We start from the raw sequence: 27913 nt of genomic DNA, 5'->3' as shown, positions 1-27913 counted from the left end.
CATCAGATGAAAACCCACAGTATCAGAGAGTGCCATAACACTGCCAAAGCCAAGCCCTCAGCTCCAAACACTGCAAACAGGCTGCACTGACACTGTGGCTCAGAGATGTGAGCTTTATCACCCATCCCTGTAGCCCTCTGTGCCACCTTGCTGGTTCTGCTACTCCTCCTCCTCATTCAATAGCCCAGCCTTGGGGGATGCTCTTACACACAAGAGGCAATGCCACAGTCTCCTTTTCCTGAGCCCCTACCTCCCTTATCACATCTTTCCCCTGTCATCCACCTGCTGCACATTATTTCTACTGCTGGTTCTCACTGTTTTCACTGTTACTTTTAGTCACTACAGAGACAAAGGGACAAAGGACAGACAGCAATGCTCACAAGACATTAACTCCTCGTTTTTTCCTCCTAACCACTGATGCAGTGACCCTGTATAGAAAATGCTAGTTACGACCTACGACTGTTTCCCTCTCTTTTAATTTCAAACAGACTTGTTCACTTCTTAAACCATCCGTGGCATCCCAGCAGCACCAAGAGGCTACAGAGCACTACACGGACATGCTATTTCAAGAGCAGTAATTTAGGCCTGTCAGTTAAAGATGGGACTTGCGGAGACAATTTAAGCTTTGCACAGTAGACATCTGAGAATTTATTTTATCACCAGTGGAATATTATCAATGGAGAAACAGTGAATGCAATAAAACTGCCCGTTACTTTTAAGTTTTAGAGGCTAATTTAATTCTTCATTTAGTACTTGCACCCTGCTGCAAGGGTATTCTGGGGCCATGGGAAAATTCCTGAAGCGTGCAGGATCACTGCAAGCAGCGCCTTATGCTGCCCTCCGCCCTGGCAGACGCTGGCAGGGAGCCAGCCTGCAGGCACACTGGGCTGCTCTACATGCTGGCTGCCCTCAGGGAGCCTGACGTGAGCGAATGCTGGGGCTGGGACGGCTCCTGCCCTGCTGCAGTTCGCTGTCCAGAAGGCAAATGCTCCTGCCCAAACTGCTGGGCTGCTTGTGCCATGCTTTCCAAGAGGAGTAGCACTAAAACTATTTACAAGACACCCTAAACCTCAGGCACGCCAGCAGCACATGTCTCAGGGACAGGAGAGCCTCACACACGCAGTCTTTATCTGACTCCCACAGCCCATGGCAGGTCTGTGCTGCCACGGCTTGCAAAGGAGAAAAGTTTGCGGATGAGAAGTGAACTGCCCGGTACTTGTGTGTGCGCTTTATACAGCCTGGAAACCTACAGGGTCAAATTTGATCCTTGATTTCCATTTCCTTCAAACTCATAGGGCCAGGAGAGACTGCATGCAGAAGTAAATGAAGGGGCTGGTCAGGAAACAGATAGATTTATGGACTTATAAAAGCTCAAAAAGTCCAAAACCACTCTCATACCCAATACATACACAAATAAGTGCACATACACACAGACCTCAGATCATATACTATTACAGATTTCTCATTCTGTAGCTTGCCTTCCTTTAAAGCCGTGCTTGACCTTTCCATTTTTTCATTAAGTATCTTGGCAGACTCAGAAGCATGGCACAGACCATTTGGGGGGGAATAAGGAAGATTCATTTTGCTCACAAAAGAGCAGAAAAAACACAAGAGATTTAAAAATACCCCATAATCCTATAGTCTGTTCTCTGTAAACCAAATCCTTGCCACACTTTTCAGATGTAAAAAAATGACAGCTTGTGAAATTTCAGTAAAATAAGGTCCAGAACGGACTGCACACTGACTGATGGATATCCCAAATAATCACTCATTATTAATTGCTTTTTCCCCCGCTTAATTATAATCTCACAGAAGAAATATGTTTTAAACTGGCATAATACAGCACCTTTTTATTAACAACAATGCAGAGGAGGTAATTTTTACCAGCTGAATAAAACTTTTGTGTGTGTGTTTGTGCTAGTCCTCAAAGGATGCAGAGCTTAAACCTTCTCCAGTCGCTGAGCTGAGAGGAGATCCTGGGAAGGGGACCACCATCCCAGTATGCCTTACATTTCACCCTCCATGAGCATCCACAGGCATCTCCTGAGCTCACTGAAACCCTGTTGTTTAGCTTGTGTTGTAAGGCCAGAGCGAACACAACACTTCACCCCAAAAGAATGGCAGTATTTCACCCTGCCCTGCCCAAGTGAAGTCACAACAGCAGAAACTTGGGCACTTTGCCACCTTACCCTGCCCTCCTGCATTTCATCTTTATGCTTCATAGCAAGCCTTTCAATTGAAACCCATTCCCTGAAGTTCAGTATTATGCCTTTAGCATTTCAAACTGATGCTTGCGAGAACAGAAACTATGCTCACTTGTAAATTAAACTGAAATAAATACATTTGTATAAGGAAATATTGGCAATACAATCTGCTCATCCACATGACAGAGGCAGCACAGGCTCTCTCTAACGCTTGTTTTCAGATCTCTTGAAAGTTTTCTCTTTCCCAAAGAGGAGGAAAAGTGTGGTTCTTTGATCTAACCCAACCATTTTTGATTCTGGAGATGAGGCAGTATTATGCTTGCCCATACTCTGCCAAACTGTTCTCCTGTTTTTTGTGGTACGACTCGCTGCAGCAGAAGGCCATGACAAACCAGAGCAGTGTGCAGCAATACCATCACCTCTCTCATATGCTTTGCCTTTGTATCAACGTCATCTTAGGCCCTTGCCACCCATAGTTGTAAGCAGGTACTTGCTAAGCCAAAAGCAAGACGACAGCTGCTTTGACAATGGGTAAGGTGGCTCCCATCAGACACAGGAGGCTTTCAAAATAAAAAACAAGAAGAATTACAGAAGCGGGAACTAACCCCAGAAAAATAAAGTGTTCCAGGAGCTAAAGGAGTTGTTTAGTCTGTTTTTTTCCCTCTTTTCTCAAGCCTCCCTGGCCTGTTGAAGCAGCCTCCTTGTGCAACTATGCTAACAAGTAAAAAGGTCATACCTGTTTAAGTAGATGATAGGATGCTGTGTCTGGTTGTTAAACAAGGGAAACTCACTGTTCCTATGAAGAAATAGAGAGAAATACGCACTCTATTTAGTCTCTATTCAGTGAATTTAGAATAAACAACACTGTAAGGACTATAAGATGCTCGTCCACAGGGAGATCTGGCGGGGCTGCTACATGCATCATCTCTGCTGTGGAAGGATCTCAAGCAGGAAACAAGGAAAGTGTTTACAAAGATGCCCAGAAAGGAAGAAGAGCAAGAGCCCCCCCGCTGACTTCCCAGTATGACACTTCAGAGCAGCTGAAAATACCAATGCAGGGTACTCCTCCAATTACTTCTTAAAACTGTTTTTCTGGCCTCACTTGTATAGCAGAGTATCTTAAGGTTTCATCAGTTTATCTGAGATAGTAAAGGTCAACACAGATGTTACTACCCCTTCTGTGACCCTCTTTACTCTGTGAGAAATGCTTAGACACTAAATGTAGTTAGCCTGTTGAAATAACCTCCTCTGCACGTCCTGGTACACACTCTCTCTCCTTATTTGATCAGAGCACAGTGGGAAAACATTACAGATGTGAGCAGCAAATGGACGCTGCAGCAACTGCAAACAGGGAGAAAGGGGCCTCCTTGCCACGTGTGTCTTGGAGTATCCCCTAAGTATTATGGGGACAGCCAGTACTATCACCTACATTTAAGGTTGCCCCGTTCCTTGCCTCTCAGATTCTTGTAACTTTGTGATTTTAATTGTTCAGAAGTTAATTTCCTATATATGATACCTGACTCAAGCTAAATCTCTGGTTTGGGAGGTCTTTGTTTTAACGCTTCAGCAAGAATGGGCCAGGCATTTCTAAGAACTACATTAGTGAGAAATACGTGACTAAAACCTAGTTAAAAAGAAGGATAGTATTAAGGTAACAGTAAACCAAACCAAGATGCAAGTATGCAATTAAAGAGAATCATAGTGCATACATACAAAGGGGACGAACCTTAAGCTGGAGAACAGCTCAAGCTTTTCCTATTTCCAAGCCTGGACTCTCATTCTTCAACACTGAGTTAGTCTCCTTACCTGCACGATGTCACTGGCATGGGGCGGTGCTAACTACAGCTTTTCACCAGTTTGCCCAGTTAACACCCAGCAAGAACTGAAAGATTTTGCTGCCTTGAAAGGGGAAGGTTTCAGACGGTTCTGACAGCAAATAAATGGAAGCGATCGCTCCACCTTACTGCAGAGACTGTCAGCAGAGTGTAGCATTCACTTACATGCAATAGTTACCCTAAATGAGCTATGTGGAAATGAGGCTCCAGCCAGCATCAATTCTATCCACCCGCAGGATGAAGAGGAATGTTAAAATAAGCTAATTAAATTTGCTCTGGCTCAGCAGAAAGATCGATGTTCTCGACAGCTGAGTGTTCAGCACTCAGCGTCCCAATAGCCCTCTGATGTGTCACCGATGCAAAATAATGCCACGTAGTCAGAATCAGAGGAGGTGGATGCATGTCTCCTGAGAGGTAAATGCAGAAGACAGAGGCATTCGACAGGGACATTAACAGAAGGAGGGACATACCTACAACAAATCCCAGGTGACCAGATGGAATTTTCAATTAATTTTAAAAAAAAAAAAAAAAGATTAGGTTAGTACTTTCACATTGTCTACTATAGCAGCATTGAGTAGTCTGAACTGAAACCCTCAATCACCTCTCTGCTAAAGGTGGTTTATCACACTAAATGTGTGCCAGCAGCAGAATACCAAAATACCAGACAATCGAAGTACAAGATGCCAGAAGCGGGCAGCACTTTTGCTACCCCAGGAATTTGCTGGGGATAGGCTGTAATCAGCATTTCTACCTCTTGCTGACGAGGAAGAAAATGAGATGTTTCAAAGATTCTTCACCTAGAAAACAGGAGAGACCCCCACCCACACAGAGGAGCCAACAACTACATATTCAGGGCAGTTATTTAGAAAGGAACAAGTTAAATATTAAGTGCCTGGTCAGCACCCGGCACCACAGGTATGAATGGGATTTTCCACTTCCTATGAGCATCTTCTAATAATCACAGCTCAGAACGTGTTAGGAAGGGTTTCTTTTTTGTTTTCTCCCTGACCCTCTTGCTTCAGACAGAAATCCCTGAAGAACCTGTCCCAATAAGGAATTCATTGAAATTGGCACAGTCTTTAGAAAAGCTTCGTGCTTTGATGAAGGGACATGCTGGCTTGTCGATGCCCTGGAGCCAGAACCACAGGGGACGGCGTCTTGGCTGCTCTAAACGTCACCTTTCCCAAGGGACAGGGCACAAAACAGATGAGTTCTTTTTCACTCCTAATGGAAGCTGCCATTAGGAGACCCTTCAATCTTGGATATGGAAGCCTTTATCAGATCATGCAAGCTTATCATAGTGAAGAAACCTTGCTTAAGTCTTGTTCACAGATACAGTCTGGTAAGTGAAAGTGCATGCTAAATGCACTTAAGTACATTGTACAGATTTTCTGTTGATGCAGACTAACACAAGTCTAGACAGCTCTAGGCTGGATGCACTCCAAACTAGCATAAAATAGATAGGGATACCCATTTATTCTGGCTCTGCCATTCGCCTGTGGGTAGAGCACGTCACCGACTGCATCTTACTTCCCCTGTTGTACACATTAGGGATTGCATTTCCTTCTTTTTGTTAAGCGCTTTGACATCTACCTATAAAATTGATAGGAAAAAACCAAGGTGCATATACATACACATGCACAACAGAGGACTAAGGCTCTCTTCTATGCACAAGGTATTTGTAACTATTCTTCACTAATGTGCACCCACTCCTGGCTTCTCCTTTTATTAAATTTTCAAAACCAACTGGCTTGATAGATTTATACATTTTATTCAAGAGAAAAAAAAAATGTATCTCTTACAGGAGCCATTTCTCTTTCTTTAATTTTGGGGGGTGTTTCAAAGACTCCTACCAAACCATGCACCTGTTTAGTTATCTGTGATGAAAATGATAAGGACTGAAAGTGCATACACTTCCTAAGCTGTTCCACTTCTTCCCCTCAGAAAGGAGCTGTGCTCTCATCTTGAGGGGTTAGACCATCCACCCGAGGCCCTGACTCGGCCTTGCACAGATCTGTTTGCTTCACCGAGCCGCCTGCAGAATTGCACATTTAAGACCATAAACTCTTCAGTCTGGGAGATACATATTCCCCCAGAGCAGCACGCAAGCAATGATAAAAACCTAAATTACCACAAATTACTTTTAAGCATTTAGTGTTTTGCCCAACAACGCATTATACACGTTAGTCTGCAAACACTAAGGCTGCAAATGGATCCGATCCATTAGCACCAAAAAGCTTTCTACATAGCTTTTTCCTTTTAGAGTACACTCTTCTCCTTCCTTCTATTTCCCACCCCCCTCATGCTTTCCCCTTGGCAGCAGAGGCTTAAAATAAGATAACAAACATCTTTCAAAGGGATGCAAAGAAAAATAATCTGATATCTGGAGGGCAGAATTCACAACACATTTATTATTCAGTTTCCAAAGTGCTAGGGACTGAAGGTCAAATATATCCGAATTTCAGCTGGTGCTGATGTGGATAGCGAATGCCTTTAAAGCACTGCAGCTAAAGGAGGCGATCCAGAGTCCAGGTTATGCTGGTGTAAACTGCTGACAATCAGCAGAAGTCAGCGGCTTACCCTGGCTGGAGATGTGGCCTAGAAATTCAGAAAGGACTGCAGTTGGATGGTGCCTCAACTGGAGAATCGAGAGTCCAGTGCCACCCTGACCAAGAAAAACCCGTACCAAATTTTCACCATCAGTTTGAATGGGCGTTAAGCAGCAAGATAACTCGGTACTCTCCTAGAACATGTCTACCTCTGACAGCTGGCTTAGCAGCACTGTTAGGAAGTATTCCCTTTTGATCCAGCTGATCTAGAAAAAGTTTTAATGCTGCAAAAAACAAGCAATGCTGACCTTGCCATCACAAATTTATTTATTTTAAAGCTATTAAATTGCTTCTGTATTACAAATGACTGGATTACTGCCCACCCGCTAAAGTAGCGCTGCTTGTCCAGTGACTACAGAAATTTCCTTTTCACTGTAATATCCACTTCAAATTTTTCAGCAGGTTAAAAGAAATTTAAAAAACCCTTCAACTTGAGAAAAGTCTACTCATGGGGAAAAGCATCTTGGGGCTGTAACTGCTAGTCTGAGCAGCTCACAGCCGTGAAGGTAGAGTCAGAGTCAGGCTTGGTTATGACTGTGAGGAAGAGATGGGAGAGATTAAAAGCTCTCTCAGCATCCAAGAATCTTGGGTAACTGGAGCCTGAAATACGCTGCAGACAGGAGACACTGTTCAATCATTTATGGAAATCAAGGTTAGCAGTGTCAGCATAGTTGGCTTGGGAGGAAAGAGTTTCCTCACCCTCTTGGCACAGAAGTAACTTGGCTACATTAGTAGCTGCCAGTAAGTAAGGAATAAAGAAAGGAAACAGAGAAGGACAAGGAAAGCAAAGGATAAAATGAGTACATCAATATTTTCACAGCTTGCATACAGCAGCCCAGCTAGGACCCCAAGGGGGTTTATGTTTCAGGAACCTCGGAGACAGAGACAATTGCTACAGTTGATGAAAATATACGGTGTCTGGGTTTTACAAATGCTGTCTCTAATAGTGTATCTGATTTTATAACTAGCAGGGAAAGAAACTGTTCTGACGACAATTACTGCTGAGGCATTTGAGGCATTTTGCCCTGTTTACTGGCATAGACCTGTCATCAACACTCCATTTCTCTTAACTACAGCTTACTTCCTTTGTAGTTGCTCAGTGAGGATAGGTCTGGGGGCTGTTTTCCTGGTCTTGTCAAGATGAATTTTAATGCATGCTGCTTGAAAGATGTGCCACCTGCTATTTTATATCTATAATTTATTGTATAATGAGTTCCTATAAATTCTTATGATAGCTTAAGAGACTTGTAAAATGAATTGCTGGCCTATTTTTTTCTCAGTTCGTCAGCAAAGCAGAAAGAGCTCAGGTCACTTTGAGTTCCTCCAGACACCCCCTTCAGCCGCAGCTCTGGCTTCCTCCACAGAAGAATCTGGCCTCAGGAAAAGGGCTGTTATAAGACTCTCGCTGCTAACACTGAGAGATACTGCCATAGCAAATGTACCACAGTTTTTGCCATTTGCTTGAAGAAGCCTCAGCTATTTCAGACACCCATTAAACTATTGTACGGACACAAGCTAAGTCTTCACATGCTGGAAAGGAAAAGCTCACGAGAGACTCCTTTCCGGACAAGGATTGCCTGCTACAGTCATTTAGTGAAACGGAAGCCAGCCACCCTGTGTGTTAGTAGCCAAGATAAAGTGAAACCTTTCACCTGTTAGGGGCACACTGTCCGCACCTTAATATCACGCACCAGAAGACATGTTTCCACACTTTGGTCTAGCACCACACACACAGAGCTCCCATTGGAAACTGGAGACTTTTCCATTTGGGACATTACATCTCCTCTATCTCTTGGGGCCAAGACCTTGCCAAACGCTAATAGTAAGTTTGTAGGAAGTGACTGCGATTTCTTTTTTTTTTTTAATGAACAGGAAAATAAAATAACCTACTTCAGAATAAGGGTACTATATTACATGCATCTTATTAAACACTACATTTAATCTGCCTTTGGACTATCAGCACTTTCTGAAACAAGCCATAGCCTTCAGTAAGCTTATGGATGCAAAACCAAAGTGTGTGTTGAAATGGGACTGTTCCCAAGCAGAGCTCTTGCAGTGAATAAAGCCAGGACGTGCCAAGATTGCAGAGGGCTTTCTGTCTCAGTCATGAGTGACAGACACCATCAACAGAAAAAATCAGCCATTGCCTTTCATCTCCTTACAAAAGCCTCGACAGCCAAGCTGTTGCAAACCAACAGTATAGGAGTCTTTCCCTCAGACATCACGGTAATTCAGGGGGAGGAGAAGGGGAGGGAGGAGAGGAGGGAAGAAGAGGGCCTGAGGAACTGAGACAAAGCACCGCAATGAGATCCTCTTGCTTGAGGATCCTTTTCTAACATACCAGTTCTGTTCATCCTGCAGATTTTCCTGTGATATACTAGGCAGACAGAAAATTTCCTCAATACATCCTATACTCAAGTCAACAGTATTTTAGAGGTGTGGTGGAAATGCAAAGTCATGTCACTACTTTTTGGCTTGGGTCGGGTTTACTTTTGTTGTCACTGTGATATTATACATTGTGTCAATTAAACTTCAGAAGATGATTCTGATGAAAAAGTAATAAAATCTCATTCTACAGGTTTGTAGACTGAGAGATTTCCTGTGGGTAGCAGGGTAGGTTACTGCCTGAGACAGAGAGAAACCCAAGGTGTCTTAGCTCCTGCCTCTAATAATATGGTCAAATATAGATTCTCAGCATCGCCCCAACGTAACACAGTGTGTAACTCCGTACTCCCATAGTAACCAAGTGCAGCCTTTTCGCAGCGTGCCTGTTAACACAAACTACATGATGCCAGAAGAGCAACAGCTCAGGATTCAGGGCTGCTCTGGGGCTGTATGGGGAAGTCATGTTAGCCTACAGCTAGTCCACAGGTTCCTGTAATCAGCTGGCTGTATGTTATCTCTAATTTTAAATGCTCTGAAGTTAACTTTAAGGAGTGGAGAGCAGGCTGTGCAAATTGTGTGGTACCCATGGTAACTGAGTTTAAGCTGTGGCTTTGCACTGAGATGGATATATTTGAGATAATAAGGCCCAAAGCACGAGATTAAATAAGGAAGGGACACAAGACATTGGCTAGAACACATCCTCGAAGGCACAGCTCCAATGTTGTGGCATATGTGCCACCAGAGATGCCCAAGATAAACACAAATGGCATAAAAACATTGCCTGAAGACCTCCACCTGGGAACAAACGTGACAGCGGATGTGCTACAGGTTAGCAGGCATTCCAAGCCTTCTTTTGCAGAAATTTTAGTACCATACTTTGGGTTTCTGCTTCTTCCTTTTCCCCAGTTTAGAGCATCCCAGCCAAGCAGCGGTGTGGCAGTGCTGATCACATCCCAGGGCGCATTCTGGAAGTTTTACTGGCACTATTTTGGAAGGAACCACATCACTTTGCTTGTGATCGTATTGACAGACCCATTTCACACGCATCCCACTAATACACACGCTTACCATGCACCATACAACTGCAGCGCAAAAGAGGCTTTAAATCTTTTATCTTCTAAATCACCTCTAAACCGCTTATCTCCATTAGCAATCTGGAATGCACAAGTCACCTGTCAGAGGGTGAAGGGGAATTAAGTAAAGCAAAGTCTTCCGGTAGTAGAGAACTGGAAGCTTTTTGCTTGCTTCGCTGGGGATTTTCTGGACATCCTCGCCGTCATTTCTCACCTGAATGTCTGCACCTCAGGAGTCACAAGAAACATCCGCCGCCACCTCCTGCACATCCCAGCCAGGCACCCCATGGACAGCATCTAGAAATTGTTATCAGTCTAATTAGGACATATCACACCAGCTTGGAAGCTGCTAAGCGGGACAGCCCAGCAAACTACTTCCTCGTTCAGCTTCAGAGGTTCTGGGGAAGCCCGTGAGGTGCCAGATGCTTTCACAAAAAGACATCCACAGACTGGACTTCAACCCTGGTGAGTGCCAACCTCCCTTTTGTGCCAGGGTAGAGCTCACCGGGGGAACCAGAAACCATGACCAAGACCTCACCGGGGTCTGCAGTGAGAATGCACAGAGAGGTGACTTAGGAGAGGGCAGGGGCTGACAGCAGCCCTTGAGGACAGAATCACCACCATCCCCCTGCTCTGGATAGACACAGTCTAACCAAGGCAGTTGTCCTGGTTAAGTCGCAGTTGTCCCAGGCCAACTGCTTAACTCTGCTGCAGGAAGCGCCCTGCCTGGTAGCCAGAGGGATGGAGACATCGTGTGTGAGGAACATCTGAAGTCATTACAGTGAATGCTGCCGGGTTTTGTCTGTCAGTCATGGGAGAACCACTGCACAAACAGCCAGACACAGCCACTAGGAACTGTACCCTCCATGAAGCCACCTGTAGTGGAAGGAGACAAAGACTTGCGCATATGCATGACTTCCTGTAATTCAGTAAGAAGCATGGAAGTTTTTCTATAAGAAGTAACAGTCTTTGAAAAAAAAAAATCGTCTCCTTTTCACTCGGACATCTATCCCCAAATCTGAAACACAGCATCACTTTATTTTCTGCTTGACCAGCATCAATGCTCACGAGAGTGGACTGTTTCTCCCAGGCCAGGGACTGCTGAAGCAACCGCACCTGCCATAAAATTCCTCTTAACATGCATCTGGTTCCTGCTTTGTGGAAAAACTAGTAACCTGCTGATGACTTAAGTAAATGAGCAATGTTCAATGCCAGAGAGAATATGATCCCATGATCAGCCAGGAAGAGAAGTTTCCATTGTGAAACAGGACTCGCCAGCAGTTGCATATTCAGCCCCAGAACACAGGGTGGTTGGAACCAGCACATCCACATCCAGCCTTGCCCCTTTCTCCTGCGTTCCCCTCATTCCACTGCCCACCTGTCTTTTACCTCCTCCTTGCTAAACTCTTAAGAGCAGCAAACTCAAATGACATTTGCCTAACATCAGGCATTTGGTAAGAAATGCCAATTTTATTAGAAGATCAGTGATGCTTATGAAACACAGGTCCCACAAGTGCCACAGCTGAACGGTCCCCAGAGGTGTGACAGTAGGAAAATTGTCCAAAGACACTGAAGAACAATAGTTCTCCAGTCCCTAAGAGTCTCCGTCCCTGAATTCCCTAAAACCAAAAGCTCTTACTTTTGTATCTAATAAAGAAATTAAAAAAATATTGGCAAAATATTGAAAGGCCTTGCCTGTTTGCAGTAGAGTACAGGTGGGTTCAGTTGATAAGAATTCAGGCATAGCCATTTCACTGTATGCAGGTAAGAAATCTGTAAATATACTGATGGGACTAGGCAGAGGGCTGTCATAAAACGGGATTTTGAGCCGGAGTGCAGGCTCCAAAACAGAGTGTGGGTGCTTCCTGAGAGGCTGTCAAGGCCAGCTTCACATCTTCTCTCCAAAATGGACACGTAAACAATTTCTAGTCACAGAGTTTAGACCATTATACTCAGCAAGTCTGTCACCCTCCATTATGCAATTAGTAAAAAGTCTGGAGCCCAACTCGCAGCAGAAACCTCTGACTCCTCCATTCCCCCGGGGCCCACGAACACCCACTCCCCAGCTCCTTTATCCTCCACAGGCCCTGGGAGATGCAGTCCCACACAACCTCCTGCCACTCACCCAAGTCCCCAGCCAGGCTCAATGCTAACCAGCATCAACATACCATCTCTATAACAAGCGGGCACAAAGGGCCAGCCTCTCAGCTGGGAGTGGCGATCACACTTCCCAGCTGTGTTTGCGGTTTGTGGGCACTTGGAAGCACATCCTGTCATAAATCCACTCTACCTGTTTGGTCTTGCAAGAAATCCTACTTCATTTTCAGGTTCTTTCTGCCTAGGATGTGGGCAGCAGGGCTGGAATGAAACACTGTGCCCATAAATAAAGCTAATGACACAAGTCTTGCTGCTACCCACTTGATTAATAACTTTTTTCCCTCCTCTCTCTCATTTTTTTATTTTAAATTGCTGATTCTTTTGCTTCTAAAGAAACTGCGGACTGGCCTTCTCCACATGCTGGTAAACGGGCAAATATTGGCATGGCCCTCCCACACTATGGGGACCTTCTCAGCTCCAGCAGCAGCAGAAGCCCAGGCTGAGCCAGCACCCCACAACATAAGTGGATCAGCCTTGCTGAAGAAAGAGGATTTTCAGCTGGGCTGAGGTGCCAGGCACAGCAGTTACGCTGCTTTTGAAATCTGAGTGTTTCCTTACTGAGCTGCACTGAACCAGGTAGGAATTCTCCGGGATAGATCAGCACTGCTTACCAATGCCCAGACCTGGCAGGGATCACCTTGCCAGGTCCCACAAGGTTTTTGAAATGTTTTCTCAATCCAAGCTCAACAGCATAAAAAAAAAAAAAAAATCTCATCACTGCACATTTCAGAGTAGGTCAACTGAAATGTTTCAACTGTGTTTTACTTAGGGATTTTTGAGTTCAGTTTTCCTTCATGAATTTGAGCTATTCATTTTATGCACTGTTTTTTTCTGCTAAAAAAAAAAAAGTTTGATTAGAAAAACTTCATTTAGCTCAACTTCCTAGCTTCAACATCAACTCCAAACCTAAGTCTGGGAAACAAGTCCCTTGTTACTTTGCCCAAAGATAAGACAGGAAAAACTGACCTGCTTTCATCTGGGAGAAGAGTTTGCTGTGAGGACTCTCTCATATATTCAAAGCACTTGTTTATTTGAAAATTATGTAGTTCCTGTGAAACCAAATGTGCTGTATTCAATAGCTTAAGCTATAAGTCATAAAAGCCAAATTCAGCAGACTATATGTTATTAAGAAATAAGGATCCAGATGGCCAGCTAAGGTCAAGCTGAGGCCAGCATACCCATAAAGAATACACACTTGTGTGTCCTTATTAAAGTTTAGGGATTTAGTAAAAACAGGAGTGTTCTCCTTTTGGAGCACTCATTTCAGATAATTTTGTTTAATAAAATACCCTACATCTTTCACAAAGTTTAAAATAACTAGAAGCTGCCAGAAGTGGGAGATCAATGTACTATGGTTTCACAGGAACTGCTGCACCTTTTTTCTTCACATAATTAAAAAATAATGCTAACTTGTAACTACTTTTTGTTAGAAGACAGAAGCTGTGTTGAAGATCCTGCATTTTGGGCAGACTTCCTGTGGCTCAGGGTCTAGAAATCCTATAGAAATCAGTACCGCCTCCTCTTTTACAGCCATCTGCTCAGCTAAGATGAGCCTGTGACAGCGACCGCCTCTAGCTGCAGATCTGTCATCATTTACTGCTTCACAAAGCTCAAGTGGTCGATACCTGGTGCTGAAGACTGCGCTTCCTGGCCACTGTGGGTCACACAGAGAAATCACCAGACGAAGGAGTAATCATCACTGCCTGTTACTGCCCACCACCTCACTGCTAACCTAACATGGGATTTGGCTTTTAAGACCAGGAATCTGCAAATCCACAGGCAACTTTTTGCAAATTATGGAGGTTTTGAGCATCAGCTGAGATCAGGTTAATGTGAAAGGCCTTGGTTCCACAATAAGTTTAAGAGATGGACTGGTGAGCACTGATCTGTTGTGGCTTCCAGGGTGAAGCTCTGCACCTCACCACAGGCTTCGCCTGCAGCTGCCCCAGGGCAGGCAGGGGTCTCTACCACGTGGATTCAGCGAGAGCAGCCTCGGATCCTGTTTGATATCAACACTGCCCAACAGAGAACTAATTAACAGCTGATAGCATTGTGACATGAGACTAGTGCAAGACGAAGCAGTGAAATAGAAACCAGATGAAGTTCAAAGGGTCCTGGTGCTGTCTCAAATCCCCACAGTATATCCCCATCCCTCCTCTGAAAATCCTGGTGCCACTGACTGGACAAAATGAGACAAACTCACCATGAGCCTCAATAGCCAGCACTGCAGGAGGCACAGACCGTACTGCTGGCCAAAATGCTAACAGTTCCTCCTCACTATTTTCTATCACCCTTTCTCTGATAATTCCCTTTATTTATGAGCAGTTCAATAGTGTGTTCCATTATTATACTTTAATTGGCTTATGATTAAGCAAGCAGGCAGTGCTAAGGAGATGAGAAACCATGGTGCAACACAGTAGAAAGCATTAGATGCCTTATTTCCTCCCTCAAAAAGAACTGTATGGTGCATCTGAAAACAGCAAGTGGCAAGCCAACAAGAAAAGCAGGGCAAATACAGATTTCTACCCTCTTGAAACTAAATCCCTGTGAAGAAAATTATTATTCTCTCTCAGCACCACATGCTTCTGATAGTATCAAAATGCATTAAAATAACAATGCCTTTTCCTAAGCTGACCAATCTCAGGAAATGATTTACAGGCTGAAAGCTGTGCTTCACTTGCTGGAGACTACATAAGTACCAGGCTGCACCGGTTATTCACAGCACCACACTTTCTCTAACAAAAGACAACACTGATTGCAATTACTTTCATGAAGACAGAACAAGTCAAAAATAGTGTTTTCACCTTAAGATTTCACACTTTATGGGTCATAGCAAAGCCATTAACACCAAACACTTGTTGGAACAATTTTAAAAACAAGTATTTTATTACCTAATTTACTTGGTGAACTTGTCCCTTTTTCAGAGCTAGCATGTAAAACTTTGGAAACTTTCAAAACAGAAGCTCATTACTCAGAAGTGCGTGATAGCTTCCTTAAAACACTACGCTGTGTTACAGAAATACCTTGATAAAGATTAAAGTGACTGAAAACCAAAGGTTACCGACCCATTTGACCACAAGGGCTGCAGCCTTCTGTGACAGAGAATTTCAGGTACTTTAGCACAATTTAGGCCTCATGCTAAATGAGTCACACATAGTATGGAAAGTCCTAAAGAAAACTCAGTTATATAGAGACTCGCACTTCTGCCCACCTGGCAGGTACTTTACATTCCTGATCCACTTTCAATCACACATTTGAAAATGGATTCACAGATCTGGAGACAACATTATGGAACAATAGAAATCCCATTTTCTGTTTAAAACCACTCGTGTACAGCAAAAAAAAACACAATAAGGAGAATCTCAATTTCTGCATTGATGCATTTGCTAACAAAACCTTTACTTTCTATTTTGAGGATATTACAATTTAAAAAACCACTCTATAGCTCAAAAACTATTTCCATAAATGTAAAGAGATACTAGATCTACTTAGAAGAAGATGAACCATACTACTTAGAGATATAACATGATGCCACAAGTAAAGGTCTTACTTTCATTTCTACAATCATGTTCTGCCCATCACATGCAACACTTGCAGTCCTTGGTCCAACATTCAGGGATTGCTCCTGGTGGAGCATGTCAGGCAATGAACTCTGCTGAGGACAAACTTCTGCGCTAGAAAAGGATAAGCAAGGTGAGTCATAGATCAAAGCCTCCTTAGCCAAGAGGAACAGCAAACTTCCATGGTGGCTGTGCAAAGGCAGAAAGCCCTGGCACATGCTCCCAGAGCTAAAAGAGGTGGCTTTTTCTGTACACACGGAGGATACTACCAGATTCCCAGCAAGGTGATTAGTCAGACACCTCTCAGTGCTGCCAGATACTATAGCCACAGGTTCCCTTTGTCAGGAGCACAGAGCCACGCGCTGTTGGAGAGCAGCTGCCAGAGTCAGTTCGTACAACCCTGTGTCTCCTGAGCTCAGGATGAGCCCCATCTCACTTACGGAGTCAGCCCTGCACTGCAGCTTACGGAGCTCCCTCAGGTGGAACTAAGCCAGCTCAAGCTTTTCTAGCTGTCGTCTTGCAGATCAGGACCAAGGAGTAAGGGGCCTGAACTCTGAGAAAAAGATTTTCTTTTCAACCACAGGACCTGAAAGACTTCATTTTTTTCAGCAGACTGCCATTGAGCTCTGTATCCTATGGTTCCCTCAGCTCTAATCATCCGAGCAAGTACCAACAACCTTGCAGGATCCGATCCTACTTATTTCTAGTTTATACCTACGTGCTAAATACATCCTTAACACATTCAGGCTTTGGCTGAGAGTAGGACCCATTACAGTAGACAGTGCACACACTGGGAAAAAGTGTTGGTCCTTGAAGAGTTTATAGCCCAATATAGACAGAAAATAGAAAAGGAAACCCCAGTTATTACCATGTACTTGTATTTATGACACAGAGGCTCTCTATAGTAAACAAACAACTTGTAATTCAGCATCAGTGCAGACTATGTTCATATATAAGTTATACAACAGGAAAGTTATCTGCCTTTGGAATTCCATAACCTGTCTCTTGTTCCTCAGGTGTCGCTCTATCGCCTGCTCCCTGCCTCTGACTTTTGTGGATTATCTGTGGATTCATTTTCAAGGAAAATAGTTTTAAGAACTGTGTTGTATTGTGCCCATTTTTTTTTTTTTAAAGATTATGAATTGAGGCAACGAATATAAAATGCCTTGCCTGAAAACATGCACAGGATCTATAGCACATCAGGGAAGGGGATGCAAGATTTTTCTGAGTTTCAATCTGAGCTCTAACAACAGAATCACCACTCCCACTTAGCTAAGGGCTGCAGTCTCTGTGTGCAGTAAACAGGTCATGTGAGCCATAGGCCTGAAGTTTATCTTAAGCTCCTTTAACAGCACTACTCATCAGTCAAAGGAAAACGTGTGACCTTTTGTGACATCTCTCTGGAAGGAGCTTTCATGTCTGTTGCTCTGAGATGATTAGAAGACATGGTATTTTGAATGCAAACTAAGAAATCCCAGTGCTCCGCTGCTTCTTATTCTCAGGCATTAAGAAATAGATTTCTCTGGGTTTTGCAGGAATTGAGGAAATATATGAAAACAGGAAAGAAGCAACGGAGTAGCAGGGAGCTTTGTCTGGCCCCTCCTTCTTCTCGCTGCTTGAAGTCTCACTCTTCTGCTGAAGGGCACTCTCCAGCCACATACTGATCAGAAAAAGTTGCCTGGAGACTGGAGGAAGCAATGGCCAAACCAGAGGTGTGGAAGGAATGAAAACCTTGCTCAGTCAGCTATTACAAATGGACAGCCACTCCTTATTCCAACCTGTCCCTCTGAGCATGGACTAGGACATTTTGCTGAACAAGAGCTTCCCCCCCCCCCCCCCCCCCCCCCCGCAAAAAGAATGATCATCTGCCTCTTCATCAGACTGGCCATGATGTGGTAATGTTTTCTCTCTCCTGCTGGATGAGGACCCAACTGTGTAAGGAAGGAGGATATCCAGTAACAGATATGCAGCACACATGCTCCCTCCTTTGAGGAGATGGTCTCCCCAGTTTTAAGTGTGCTTTGGGGATGATGCCATAAGACTACGGGAACAGGGCTGGGTCGGATCTGCCAATGAAAGGATGATACCTTATCTGGTAAAGGCATCACCAGATGTCAGAAAGATAAAACTGTGCCTTATTAATACAATTGCACCTAACAATCACACTTGCGATCCTCTACACTTACCTGGTCAGAACTGTATCTCTGCCTAAAGAGGTATATTGTCACTTGACCCAACTCAAAACAGCCACAGTGACCTAAATAGCACAACTCTAGATCGCACCAGCCAAGGGTACGGTCTCAAAGCAGAAGCTAGTTTAGGTACACTTCAAAGTTCGATCACCAGTATAATACCTGGTCACAGCAGCAGAACTGTCAGTGCTCCTGGAAACTACACAGCATCTAAACTGAGCCCCCTTGAGGTTATTGAGGTAGTATCCGCCTTTATTAAGGTTTCATTCCTTCAACTCCATTGCATCCACATGTATAGGGCCAATTTTCTGATGACCCCTCATTACTGAGCTGGCTTATTTCCCAGAAAACATATGCCATGTGAAGCGGCTCACCCCAAATCACTCCAAAACAATTAAAACTGGTTTAGAAATGAATTGCCTTTTGGCTGAGCATATTTTTGTGAAGCTGTATTTTGCTCTCCTTATTGACTGTCATGTTTTTTCGTGCCCTTGCTATACCCCAGTCATGGGGGCATTAGCCTGAAATTACTTGAGGGAAACTACAGTGTTCCCTCCTGTGGCCAAAGAGCCCAGAGAAGGTGAGTGCTGCAGGCTGTACCCCATCCCAGTTTAATGATGGGGATAGTGGAAGACAGGAATTAAAGTTCAAAGGCCTACTACCAACATCTGCTAAGTCCAGTCTGACTTAGAAAAGGTAGAACTACAGCATGGTGCTCTTCACTCAGGAAAAATAAAAGCATAAAGAGAGGAGAGGCTGCCACCAAAATAACACTACCAAAAATTTGTGTCTGAATTCTGTAGAGACATATGGTGTCCCAGTAACAGGCTCCACCAGAAGTAAATACGGACACAACTCATCCTGAACACGTGTGACAGTGGGCCATAAAGTCTGGGAAACAGAAGACAGAATGAATCTCCTGTAACCCAGTACATGTGCTTGGTGTAACAAGATAAATAATCGATTTGCCTTAATTACACTACATTCGCCTGCTGTCCTGCAACCTCTACTTGACAACTGCACAGCTAGGTGAAACCAAGCCCTTATGTATCAGTAATTACTGGGTAAAAGTTTAATTTTGCTATATTCTATATCTCAGCGGCTCACTCTGAAGAGCTAGCCATGGTATTTTCAATTCAGACGGATATAGGAGATGGCATACCTTACTCATAGCTTCACAAGGAAGAGCTTGGATACGTGAAGAGGATTTAACCAACCAGCACAAACTCCAAGGAAACAGGAGGAGAGAAATGCTGAAATAAAGACTGAGTACACACTTGGTATGAAAATAAGTTTAAAGCAAGAAAATACTACTACTAAACAATTACCTGTATTTATGTGTGTCCTTGTAATAAATTTGCTTCAGCTATCTTCAGTTGTTGATTACCAATCAATGAAGAAACACAGTCTCACTAACACTACTCCATGTGGCTGGTTTAATACTAAGAGACTAATGGGTGCTTATATGCCTCAAGAGGTTAGAAGAGGAGACTTGTTCTTTCAGATAAACTGCATGTTGCAAATTACTTGTTCCAATCCTATTATTCCTAAGAAAAATAAAGTAACTGGTTCAAAGAAACAATCAATCTACCCTAATCTTGCCGCCAATAGAAAAAATCTTGCAGAAGATATTTTATCATCTGAACTATTAATTGAACTACGCTGCACATGAGGCAATGCCTTGCATGGTGAGGGCTGGTGTGTGTCTTGGCTTCCAGAGATAAATTAAGAGCCACAAAGGCACAAAAGGCTTATTTCCTATTGCAGCTTATGCATAAGCAAAAGGGTAATTGCCTTTGCACAAGGGCAACTGTGGCCTCGCGGACCCCTCTGAGAATGAGGCTTGCCTCCCTACACCTACGTATCAGGGGACAGCTAAGTCCCAACTCCCCTCCTGCTACTCACAGGTGAAATCACAGCAGCAGAAAGATGCATCTCTCCGTGTGGCTCCCAAGCTGCTTGCAACCGTCCCACCTGGTACCACAGGACAATCCTGAGGAGCATGATGTACCAATTACCTTTTTGCCCCCCAATCTAACACTATCACACCGGTTCCAAAGGGAAGAACTTCTTGATTATAACTGAGCCAGAAGGATCCCCTCTGCTAGAAGTTGTTTCCATAACATTAGTTTTTACTACTGATTATTAATAGATCGAACTGATGGAAAATAATTTCCAAAAGTGAGACAGTTTAACAGGAAACCAGCATCAACTGGCAACAGTTAAAGGAGCTCACGAGGGAGTGAAAGGGGATATTCACTGTGGTCTGTCCTATGAAAGCCCTGAGTTCAAATCTTGTGTCCAACTTCCAGCATTCTCCAACAGCTGAGAAGATGCACAAATGGGGACTAATCACTTCTAACATATTCTGAAATCCTGAAACATTTACAAGACAGCTAAAAGCCTTCTCAAAAGTCTGCACCATTTTCACATTGTTAATAAGCCCCATTCTGCATAAACACACATCCTTGGTGGGTTTATGGAGAACATATGTAGGGACTTCTGCCACTGGGATTTCCATAGATGGAAAGAGTAAATAACACACAGAAAGGAACTACACTGTAGGAAACAGTGCCCTAATTTTGACGGCATATGCTTTAATGTACTGTTTGCAAACCAGTCAATAAAATCACACAAATCTGTTTGAATATGGAAATGAAAGCATTTCAATGTAAGTTTAATTTTTAAGGTTGAGCCCACACAGCGGCATGTGTTGTTAGTAAACCACTTGGAAGAAATATAATTTATTTTAAACAGCCTTTTTGGTATTTCCCCCCACCATTCTTACCTTTAAACATTCAACTAAGTCCATCACAATTACTGCCTACATATTCATTACAATTACGTAGATATGAAAATTAAAACATCTTAATTTGTATAAGCATAGCATATATCTAAACACCTCCACATTCACACCACAACTACACCTTAACCAGCAATGTATGGGATGTCATTATACCAATTTACTAAAGATGATCAACCAGAAAATAAGACACCACCAGAAAATGCAGAGGTCTAGAGCTTTTTAGATGTAAGGGTTGTATTACAAGTGTATCTGTAGCAGCCATGCGCATTTTAGAGGAAATGGCAATTTGTGAACGAAAGCAAACCAAAGCTCTACCAGCTCACCATGAGTAACTAGAAGGTGTATTTTAGTAGTTAATATTAAACAATAAATTTTCCCATTCTGCCAACATCATTAACATCACTTTTTCAGCATAATGACAGCCTCTGACAAGAGACTCTGTGGTGACAATTCCAATTAACTTTCCTCATCTTTATCTCACAGGTCACCTGTTAAAAAATGCATGTTTACTCCGTCTTCTCTCAGAACAAGACTGACTGCAGCGGAAGTGAAGTGTTCTTCTAAGTCAAGTAGGTCAGGCAGTCTCAGCTCTGCTTTGTACAAGTCACTCTGCATCTTGTGCACACTGTCATTTGACATGCCTTCCTCCCCAGCTTCCAGGCTGAGCTGCCTTGTGCCCTGCAGACAGGCTGCCTCTCCTTCCCTTAGCAGTGAAAAGGGACCCAAAGAGCCACTGTCTGCACCTACAGACCTCAGCAAAAAGAGCTCCCACTAGCAAGAGCAGCCTTTCTCATGCCAGTATCTAAATTAGCCCAGTATACTCTCTTCACTGATTAAAGCAGCTCCTGGGAGGCCCAATACAAAACCCACTGAAGCTGGTAAAAGTCTTTACTTTGGTTTCAAAGGCTTTGAACCAAGTTCTGCTGATACCATCATACACTTCCCACAAGACACACAAGGGGAAGAGGGGGAGAATCTGTTTTAATCTAATCCCACATTCTCCTGACCTTAAGGAAAGAGCGTTCAAAAGGACCACTGTTACATCAAGTGTGCCTAGGACCTAAGAGGTGATTTCAGGAGTCCATCACAAGCTGATTTCACAGCTGTGGTGCATGGTGCAGTGACAGCTACCAGCTGAAGACACCAACCCAGTGCCAATGTGGTGAATATCCTCAGAGGAAGCAAATCTGTTTTCCTTTTGGATGCAGTTGTGCACAGAGGCTGTTTCTAGGAGCTGAGAATTTGCCCCTGTGGACATCACCTCCAGTCCCTTTCCCGCTCCCAGGGAGAGAGTTCTCTCCCAAAAGGGAACTCATACATCAAGGCTGAGACCACACAGAGCGTCGTTATCTGTGTGATTACGATACCAAACAAGTACCCACATCACATCAAAATCTCTACAGACATAAGAAACAGATGGACTGAAAAGGAGGGGCGTGGTCTCAGAATGAAGGAAACTTCAGAGTTTCTTAGATTGTGTAACAAAAAAAATGTGCGTTTATTTATCCATAGCCCCTTAATGTATGCTTGGGTCAAATGGTACAGTTTTGCACACAGACAAGCCTAGAAGAACCGACTGCATACAAACACACACAAATTCACCTCATGCCACAGCAAGGTTAGATGATTCAAGAAGGAGAACAAACAGCAGGAAGGTGAAGCTGCATATTCACCGAAAGGGTTGTCAAGCATTGGAACAGCCTGCCCAGGAAAGTGGTTGAGTCACCACCCCTGGAGGTATTTAAAAGACGTGGTGCTTAGGGACATGGTTTAGTGGTTGGACTTGGCAGTGCTAGGTTAACGGTTGGACCTGATGAGCTTTACAGCCTTTTCCAACCAAAATGATTCTATGATTAAAGTGCTAAGATCAGTTATTAGATCTCAACTCTCTGAGGGAGTACAGAAAACAGTAGTATGGAGTTCATTGCCTTGAGTCCAGGAGCATTTCTCTTTGTAGGGCCTTCAGTATCAACAACTGGGTCTTTATTAGGCCAGAAAACAACTAAACCCAGGCCTTTGGATAGCTCTGCCTCAATACAATCAAATAGGATTCACCCTTGAAGTGGCTTTCCTGGCAGTTTCAAGACCCAAGGGGCCCACAGGAGTTTCATATAAGAGATGCTGTTCAATACAGCTTTGGCCCCAATATCAAGTTTTTTTGACAGTAAAAAGTGTTCATTTCTGGTGTTTTAAATATCACAGTAAAAGCATTTGCCATTTCTGCTTATACAAGCGCTTGCTAGGCTAGTGCCCTCCCATGCTACGGACTGCAGTGTTTTGCTTGCTCCAAAAAACAAAGCACTGTCACTTACCAATTTGCACTTACCCCATCAACAGCGCATTCTCACAGCAATGCCTGCAACCTGCAAATCCCCTGGGAGGTCTGCAATCCTTTTGCAAGATCTAGGTCCAATCTTGACAAGTGACTGACCTAGTCATTCTAGTTTCAAGCTAATATAGGGCATGTACAGGCTTCAGGTACCTAAAATATATGCATTTATACAGTTATCTACCTCATAGCCTCCAGATACATGAAGGTTTTGGGGTTTTCCACACATTTTCTAGGTAAGAAAACCAAGTAATGTAGTCAGGTGTGAAGGCAGGAATTAAATGACTCATCCCAAGTTACAGAGCCATCAGTGAAAGATCTAGGAGAAAACTGCCTTCATGCAAGCAATTTTGTGTAACATCTAGAGAACTCTTTATGATCAGCACTGTAGACTTGCCCCGTCACATGAGCTACTTAAAGTTTGTGGATTGCTCCTTCATTTCCATCCTCCTCCTCTCCCCCTCCCAGAAACTGCAACTGATCCCAGGTAAGCAGGATGAAATCACTGGGGTTTGCAAGGATCACCAGCTGCATGAATGGAGCCTAGAAAGACAAAATACAGACCTGAAACACTGAAGTGAGGAAAATCCTAAAGGCAAGATGACCTGAGCAACAGTCGGCAAACAAGCAATTGCTGCTGGACAAACTCCAAGCATCTGTTTCCGCAGGCACCCAAGAGATGCGGCAGCAGGCCCCCATAGCAGTGCTGTGATCAGTGTGCTGCAAGCCCTGGGAACACCTGAGTTCCTGACCGTTACATTTTACATACACAGTTCAGGGGATTCTGAACTTGCACGGGTTAACCTCTGTCTGGGGATGACAAACACCTTCAGAAATCTTCCAGAATATTCCCGCTTTCTTGCACTTTCTAAAATTCTCATGACTTGCACAGTTTGTCAAAGGGAAGAATTTCACTTAGGCACTTCAATGTTTGCAGCCCTTTAAAAAGTCTTCAGTGCTGATGTTGAGAACACCTGGATAGAACAGATCAATAAAACATGAACTGCGGACCTACTCCTGTTCCCACTCGCATGCAGTGCTGCAGACCTTCTGCAGCTGCTGCACGTAACTGGCTTTGGACTTGGTCCAGAGACGCAAAGACCTTCAGTCTGCTCAGCACTGCCATGCAGACAGCAGAACCAGCCGCCGGCTTATGAATCAGTACTATCTCCTGACAGCAGGTAAGCAGACTGACTTGGATACAAACTGGCACAATGAACAGTGTCTACAATATGTTACACATTTGCCATTAAATTTTTATTACTGTAAGCCAGTAAAACTCCTTCTTCAAGTCTCTCAACTCTTGCTAGCAAAATTTTTTACAGAGTTCCCTGAAGCATCTTCCATGTCTGACACTTGTTCTTCTCCAAATCTTGCATTTATTTCCCTCCTAATACATTAAATCATAAAACGTGTTTCGGCTTTCAATGCTTAGTGCTCCAGCTATTGTTTATATGGTTACCGTCTCCTGTTTAAACCAAAGCGCTCTACTAAAGTGTAGTGATTAATCAGGATGATAAATGCTGCAGTAAGGCCCCTGCTATCAATCACGTTTCTTGCAGAGAAGCACTCATGCCAAAAAGGGGGGGGGAAAGGCTCATTTACCACTATTGTAGTAAGATTATTTTCTGTTAAGAAAAGTGACAGCTCCTTTATCTGACAATGAATGCAGACTGACCAGCAGTTTAGAGACCTAGTAAGATAAGGTTAAAGATAATAATAAACCAAAGTTATCCTGTGTGAAAGAGGACAGATGGCAGCCACACAATAGCCATCAAGTCTATTTAAACAGATAAGTAGTCCTCCTACGCCCACCCCAGCTTGAGACACGTTGATTCAAAGACCGACTCTCATCGCATGGAGCCCTCTAACCTGAAACAGGTGCAGAGGTCACGGTTTTTCCTTCCACGCTCTCATTTACAAATTTGCCCATTCTCTCCATCAAGCACAAAATAAGCAAAGCCCGGGACAGATGCTCCTGCCCAGCAGTGATAAGCTACGCCTCTGTGTCTTGCAAACACATGCACAGGACCCTGGGACAAAGCAGCACAGCTCTGGGAAAGGCAGAGGAGCGCTGCATCGGAAACGCAGTGGCCGGTCTGGCAATTCCAGCGCTTCATCAGATTTCTGAGCCCTGGCAGAGACGACCTACCACAGATAGCAGAGGGATACACAAGTGACGCCCATTTAACTTCAGAGATGCAGGCTGTCCCCAGGAAGACTTTGTCTATAGAGAGAGAGAACCAGTGACAGATACAGGGAAAAAGGAACAGAAAACCAGTGTCAGCTGGGGCAGCCAGAGCAGGCAGGCTGCAGTGAATTTTGAATGACATGGATTGGTGAAAGACTTAATTCCACTAAGCAGCCAAGGGCCTCAGATCCAAGGCCAATTTCTGTTATGGGGAGCATTTTACCAAAAGCAAAAGGTGCTGATGAGCCTGAGAAACCAGGAGCCAGAGACAAGCAGAAAAGCTGGAGGGGAGACATCGGAGTGCTGGGGAGACAGGCCAGCTCAGCAAGTTTCTGTGAAGTCTGTGGGCGCTTCCCCCTCAGACACTGCAAGACTGGGGCTTTTAATATTGCAAGGATTATTCCAATCCATGGGCTTAACCTTCCTACAGCAAACCTGCACAGAGACAGAGTGCCACTGTCTTTCTGCTGGAAGGCAGTCTATCAATGCAGCCTGGCCAGTCAGCATTTCAGGTGCGGCCAGCAGCTACAGCTTCTTGCAGGGCCGAGTGCCTCTGGTTCCCACCTGACAGACATCCTGCACTGCTTCCTCTTTACATAACGTCCGTCTTCAGATGATCTCTGCAAGCAGCATTGGTGGGAAACAAAAGTGCTCTGGATTCAGTTCTCAAAAACACTCACGGCTGTAAATCCTCAAAAGCCTTTTTAAGCTCTGTCATAACATATGACTTTCTTTCCCATCACATAGTTTATTGTACAGCTATTTTTCCCTTGTTTTAAGAGGAAAGGGGACATAACCGCAAGGAAGTGTATTAGCACTGTAACATGAATTGAATCCAAAGGTGATAACATTTTTTTGGCAGAATGCATATGAGCAGTTTGGGCCCCTCATTACATTTAGTAAACTATACAAACAGAACTACGGGCAGAAAGGAGATGCCCACATCTGGGACTACCCTTCCCTACAAGTCTAGCCTAAGGCTTTTCAAGTCAACAGCCAATTCCATAGATGCTAGATTAGGCCCAGTAAGAGTATTTTTAAAATTATTTTATCAATTTGTATTTCAGAACACCTAAATAACCTTTTGCCTGACAAGAGAGAAACAACTATCTCCCCTTTGACAGATGGGGAAAGCTAAAAAAAAAACAAAAACCAAAACAAACAAAAAACCCCCACACAACACCACACCACCAAAAAACCCCAACATCCCAAACACTGGGTTTTTATAAACTGAGTGGAATTCTGAGTGAGTGAAAGAAGGTATGCTCCTTTTTTCCCCTAACATTACGAATTTAAAGTCTGCTTTTCTGTATTATTTACACACACAGGCCAAATTCATATTTGGTTACAGAAGGAAGCAGATTTGTTCCAGGAATTAGTTTGTCCACAATACTTATTCCAACAGACCTCCTAAAAATACTTCTAACTCCAGCACTCCTTCACCAATATTAGGAAGAAGAGTTTGGTTTGGTATTTCTCCTGCCTATTTGGATACTGCAGAAAGGCATTTTATGGGTCAAGACAATGTTATTACCAGGAATCCTCATAATAAATAGAGCTCTGGAAAATGTAAATGCAAACACTAACAAAAAGTAAGTGAACATGTGGACACAGATGCAATGATTTGCCTGTATCCCCTTCCTTATGTCTCACTGCTTTTCTCCATTTCTAATTACATGTTGGTATTTTAGGGGGAAAAAAATCACAAATATTTTGCAAAGCTGACACCACAGCTGAATACTTATGCTTGCCTGCTGGGCACAGATTAACCTTTAACAAATGAAGAACAAAAAATAGCTTTTGGATTGTGCAGTCAAGAAGTATTTTGTAGCGCAGACGCGACGGTATCAAATGGCAATCCAAAAGGTAAGTGAAGTGGCTCCAGTGCTCAAGATGTCTCTGGAACAGGAAAAAAGAAAAAAGGAAAAAAAAGAAAAAAGGACAAGACAGACAGTCTTGTTGCTACATCTCTCAAATTGGCGTCAGGAAAAGACTTGGGCCCAAGTTTTACTCAGGAGTGCTGCAAGGTCTTCACCAAAAGGTGCGATTGCCATTGCAGGAGGGCTGGTGTCCCAGTCCCGGAGTGACACAGCTGGCAGCAGTAATGGTGGCCTTCACATGCAGTGAAGAACGATGTCACCAGCATGGAGACAGCAGAGTTGGAAGGCACCTCCTGGCCACATGCAGACCCTGCTCCCTAAAGGCATCCATGTATACAGCTTGCATAGTCTAACTGCAGCAATGCAGCTGCATGGAGCCTTCTGCCTGGAGGATCTTGACCTGCACCTGGGCTGAGCACAAACTCCCAGGAGCATGGGTTGTTACACTTGAAGCACCCTTCTGCTGCTGCTGCCCTGAGTTCAGTATGCTAGATGAAACTAAACACATTGCATCTCCTGCAAAAATACATGAACGAGGAATGACAGCACACAAAAAAGGCAGGGTCTAAGTGTTGGTAGATCTGTAAATATCACTCTGAGGTGAAACAGTTACAGGACGACAGTAATAAAAATAACAGGATTCTGCCATAATAACAATATGCTCACAAAAAAACCTCCCAAGAATCCTTCCT

At 43.7% G+C, this 27913-nt stretch overlaps 1 protein-coding gene across 49 annotated transcripts in view; it reads right to left on the bottom strand.

Moving 5' to 3' along the window:
• Nucleotides 1-27913, bottom strand: part of MAP2 (microtubule associated protein 2) — a 226813-nt gene that overhangs the window by 96937 nt on the left and 101963 nt on the right. For 6 of the 49 annotated variants that reach the window (XM_054829439.1, XM_054829432.1, XM_054829464.1 and 3 more), the window contains one exon: nt 2941-3000. The exons of the other annotated variants lie outside the window; for them this stretch is intronic. The gene's annotated coding sequence lies outside the window, so the exon portion shown is untranslated. The remainder of the gene's footprint in view (nt 1-2940; nt 3001-27913) is intronic. 49 annotated transcript variants of the gene reach the window in all.

Source organism: Grus americana, chromosome 6 (assembly GCF_028858705.1).
Source record: "Grus americana isolate bGruAme1 chromosome 6, bGruAme1.mat, whole genome shotgun sequence".
Lineage (NCBI taxonomy): Eukaryota > Metazoa > Chordata > Aves > Gruiformes > Gruidae > Grus > Grus americana.
This window is presented reverse-complemented; position numbering and strand designations above follow the sequence as displayed.